This window comes from Nannobrachium achirus (assembly GCF_963921795.1).
Source record: "Nannobrachium achirus genome assembly, chromosome: 7".
NCBI classification, from domain to species: domain Eukaryota; kingdom Metazoa; phylum Chordata; class Actinopteri; order Myctophiformes; family Myctophidae; genus Nannobrachium; species Nannobrachium achirus.
In genome coordinates this window covers 12,020,540-12,025,830 of record NC_137816.1, presented here as the reverse complement: position 1 = coordinate 12,025,830, position 5,291 = coordinate 12,020,540, and the positions used below count along the sequence as shown (strand labels likewise).

Genomic DNA, 5,291 nt, shown 5'->3' with positions numbered 1-5,291 from the left:
TGTAAAATGTCATATCGTGACAGCCCTACCTATGGTGCGTACATACGTATACATGTGCGTGTGCATGAACATGCATGTATGGGTGCGTGTGTGTAGCGATGGAAGTGCATATTGACTTGGTTTGAGGGACTGAATATATGGTCACCCTAAGTAACCCTATAGCAATACAGTTGCGGTTACCGGTAATGAAAGATTAGATAGATTTAGGCGTGTCACTACTATATGTGTAACACCTGAGCGAACCCAGAGTTCAGGCTCGTGGGGCTAGGGTTAAAGCATCAAGAGGGAACCTCCTTTGGCCAGGGGAGATTAAAGGTTTTGGGGCTGAGCTACTTTCTGCACATTCGAACACCTATCGCCCTGCGCACACCTAAATCTAACACACCCATTATACATTTTATTAGCTGAAGTTGGATTGCTTAATAGCCACGTTTTTAACCTGTTGGAAAATGGGAAACAAACTACAGAAGAATCAGCCTAGGGTTTCGAACAATGTTTTATTTCGTCCCTAGTTGCTCTGAATGAAAACATCAGCTGAATAACTAAATTGGGCATGTGCATAAATTTAAGTATAAAAAGAAAATAACGGCACTGTTTGGCTGTACATCGTGAAATCACTAAAAACACACAGTCGGGGACAAGAGAAACAGGTGGGAAATAAAACTCAAGAAGAGCTTTGTCATTTTCCTCTCGTCTTTTTCCTCTCTTCTCACCATGACGGGGAAGTGGGAGATTCTTTCATCTCCACCCCTCCTCTTCGCCCCTCTGTTCCTCTTTCAGCCTGGGGAGAGAGACGCTATTGTCATGTTTTATGACCTCTAACACCCCATCCCACCCCACCCCCCTCTCCCCAGCACACAGACACAGTTAGGGACCCTTAACTCTTCCCTAGATTACAGCAACACACACCATGGCCTGGCGTCTCTCTGCTGAGCATCTACCTCTGCTACACTGTGGACGGTGAAACCCTTGCTGTTATTTCAAGTCTGATCATTGTGTCACAATTGACCCAAATGGACCTGTAAATGGTGCACTCCACATGCCATTTCCCAAGGCAGTATTTGTCTAGGATCATACCCTTATATTGTGCTGCTAAGTATCGCATGAAATACTTCTTTCTGGTTTAATGAGCCGTGGTGAGTTAGAGAAGTTGTATGAAGTACAGGTGGTATTTGTACAAGAGCAGTCAGTGATATGTATTCACAAAACTCATTTCAGTACATGAAATAAATATGTGAAATAGGAATATGCTCCATTGTCCACCGGTAGGAGGTACTGGTCAGCTCCCAGTGTCGACTGGTAGGACTCAGGAGACTGAGTGTTTGTACTGGTCACAGTGGTCAGCTCCCAGCGGTCTACCAATAGGATACTTGTGTTTACAGAGCAGCTATAACAGGTATACTATGAATGGGATTGGGAGGTAACTAGGTAAGGTAAGAAAGGTGTTGCCGTATAAAAGTGTACCCAGCCAGCAAACATTCTCTGCATAAACAGGTTTAAAAAATAATCAATAACAAAATGTTTACGTGATGACATGAGGTGGATTTAGGACAGGAAAAACAACCCATTTCAATTTCAAGTATAACACCCAGCCCACCGCAGTCCATATGCACAGCACACATGCAAACACACACCGCTAGAAGGGTCTTCTCATGACCACAGAGTCAAAGGTCAATCCAGATAACAATGTTTAAGCAATACTTTGATGTGGCCCATACCTCTAATATGCACACACACACACACACACACACACACACACACACACACACACACACACACACAGACACACACACACACACAGACACACTATCCCATGGGTTTAGGCTTTGTGGACACAAAAGGCCTGTCTTGGGGGTGAAAGGTTATAATGGGCGAGGTCAGATAGGAACCCCAGGCTCTTTCTCTGCTGGGCAGGCCCACATACTAGCCACACACACACACACGCACGCACGCACGCACACACACACACACACGGTCTGACAGACAGCCCTTCAACCTCTAACCCTGGTACCCTCAATGGTGGATCATGTTACACAGCAGTCACGCCCCCCCCCCCCCCCCCCCCCCCCCCACACACACACACACACTCATATACACACATCACCAAGTAAACTAGTCCTTATAATAATATCTATGTCTGCTAGGCCTGCGCATGAAAATGTGTACAAAAAACCTTATATTTATTATAGGGCCGGGGGTGGTGGCGGTGGTAGAGCAGTCGCGGTTGTGTCAATGTGTCCTTGTCTCCTTGAGCAAGACACTGAAACCCTAACTGAGCTCCAAATGAGCTCCGTGTCTCCTTGAGCAAGACACTGAAACCCTAACTGAGCTCCAAATGAGCAGGTTGGTGCCCTTTGCATGGTTTCCTCCGCCATCGGTGTGTGGATGGGTGAATGTAATGCACACTGACTGAATGTCCCCAATGAATGTGTGTGTGTGTGTGTGTGTGTGTGTGTGTGTGTGTGTGTGTGTGTGTGTGTGTGTGTGTGTGTGCGCGTGCGTACAAGCGCAAGTGGAGGGTAGAGAGATAAGGCAGTGGACTGTAGAACAGGGTCAGCTGGTTAGTGTAGCTGCTCCTTCAGTCTCAACACAATAATAGAGAGGAGAGAGAGAGAGAGAGAGAGAGAGAGAGAGAGAGAGAGAGAGAGAGAGAGAGAGAGAGAGAGAGAGAGAGAACCTTCCTGCTTCACAGATGCCAACACACACACACACACGCACGCACGCACGCACGCACGCACGCACGCACGCACGCACGCACGCACGCACGCACGCACGCACGCACGCACGCACGCACGCACGCACACACACACACACACACACACACACACACACACACACACACACACACACACACACACACTGAACCACTCATCACAGGCCAGAACCCCCACTGGTGGGTGGACACCAGCTAGCCAGCTCCTGGTGGTCTGTCAGCAATCCAACTGGCCCTTCAACCAGCCAACCAGCCAGTCCAGTGAGCTAGTCTAACCTAACCCAGTGGTTCTCAACCTTTTCAGGCCGCAACCCCCCAAAATAATATTTTAACCGGGGACCCCCCCACCCTGACGAGCACTAAGAGTTGAAGCATTACATTTTGTATAACATGATTCTAAAATAGCAGCTCTACATGCTCACAACGCCTCGCAAAAACCTGCTATTTTCACAATTTCTGCCACTAATATTTGGCCAATGTTTAATTTGTCATTTTAGAGGTATTAAGTAGTCCTTAAATTGTCATTTTAGAAATGTGCAGATACCCTCTATACACTTAACATTATTTTGGTTTGTTTACTGTTGAGAGAGAAAACAATGTTGCACATTAAGTTGATCATCTGGGGACCCCTAAAAATAATTTGGAGGCCCCCCTGGGGGTCCCGAGTGCAGTCAGTCACTGTTTGCACTTTGCTGGAGTAAACTAACCGGCCAACTCAGTCAACCAGCATCTTCTGTGTAATAGTAACACTAGTAATAACACCATTATTCACATCACATGTTTAACCCAGGCATGATCTGGCATGATCTGTCAGAAGTATAAAAACCCCATGATCTACACAAGCAAGATCATTTTAGCTGATCACATAAGTCGATCCTGTGTGTTTGTAGAGCGTGCACCTTCATACGTGTGGTGAAGTGCACTGTCACTGTTTGCTGCTTTTCTATCACTTCATGCCCTTGACTTGTCCTGACTTCAGTGTCTGTCCGTTCTGTCATATTAAGAACAGACAGAGACTGTTTCTGTTCATGTTCTGTCAGTAAAGCAGCTTGTGTTGTCTACACACTTGCAGGGGACAGAATATAGTGTTCTATAATATCCTCTATAATAACCTCTGATATATTAGACCTGCACACATGCACAGAGCTGTATAACACATTTGACAAACTGCAGCTTTTTTGTATACTATTTAAAATAGATTTGGGGGGAAATAGGCTGTTATTTGTCCCAAAAAGTTTAATACCTAGTCACTGCAAAACCCTGAAAGCATTTTACCCATATAGGACATACATAACAGCAAATTAACATTAGTGGGGTTTTTTGTAAGCCAGTTGATGTGTCATGCTATATATACCCAATGTTATACTCCTTAGTTTTGCTCTTTTTTTTCATTTTTTTTTCATTATCTTATTTCGTTTTTGAGACTTGCTTTATGTTTTCTCGTGGCAACAAAGCAAACAAAATGTGAATTGAATTGAAACAAGTGCTAGATGGCTGCAATTAAACACTTGATTTTGTGAATGAATGAGGTACATTGTACCATAGAGAGATAGACAGAGCAGCAGCCTCAACAGTTAGCAGAGATGCATCAACATCCTCACTGAACTTCGCTGAGTCCAGCCTCCCAATTTGTCCCAAAAAATAGAAAAAGTATTTAAAGCGTTTACAACTCTGCCTTACTTGTGCAACACCAGTGTAAAAACACACATAAAACACATAAACACCAGTGGTTCTCAAAGTGGATTCCAGGGACTCCTTTAGGGGGGGGGCGGTCTAAATTGTAACTCTGACATTAAACAAATGGAACCAAATGGACCCGTTATCCTGTCAGACCTTGAAATTCAACAGTTTGAGAACCACTGACATACGCAACACTATCTGAGCGGCGTGAGCGCACACCCTCGGGGTCGAAGTATCCCAACAAAACCGCCACGGTAATTTAAATTACCTGTATAAAGTAATAAATGCATACACATGAAACCAAAGCGGGGGGAAAAAAACAATGCGTTGAAAGACTTACCTGTACAATTAAACCGCTAAAGTCCCGGGTGTTGTTCAGGGAAAGTTTTCTGCCACCATATCTTGTGTGAGACCGGACTGCGTGTTGTCCCGTTCTGTTGTGAATGTGTCCTGTCCTGCTCACCTCTGATCTGAGCTGATCCCCTCTTCAGTCCACAAACAATGGGATGGCTGAGTCTACGTCCCATAGCCCGGCGGGACCCGCGCAGCGCCGATTGGCTAGCTGTTTTGTTGCCAGGCCAACCGTGCCGCCGGGTGAAATGTAATAGGCTATTATCTCTGGTTCCCAAACAGTGGGTCGGGACTCGGGACCCATTTGTGGGTCGCGGACAGATTTGTATGGGTCACCCCAGTAAACACTAGCCGTCATTTAGCCCAATGGTTATGGTTAGCCCTCATTTGAACCGTCTATCGTCAGTCTGTCTATAGACCGATTGTAGCTGATTACATTAATCCATTATTCCATACTTGTTGATTAAAAAAACAGCTTTAATATCCACACCTGGTTTTCAAATATTGGACTAAAGTAATTTTAAGAGCCAATTTCACTATATAGTCT

General features: G+C 45.2%; 1 protein-coding gene across 1 annotated transcript in view; it reads right to left on the bottom strand.

Annotated features, from left to right (window-relative positions):
• greb1 (growth regulating estrogen receptor binding 1) overlaps positions 1-4,797 on the bottom strand; it is a gene marked incomplete at its 3' end in the record, with an annotated part of 64,493 nt that extends 59,696 nt beyond the window's left edge. The window contains exon 1 of the mRNA XM_080730054.1: positions 4,734-4,797. The remainder of the gene's footprint in view (positions 1-4,733) is intronic.
• Positions 4,798-5,291: the final 494 nt, after the last annotated feature.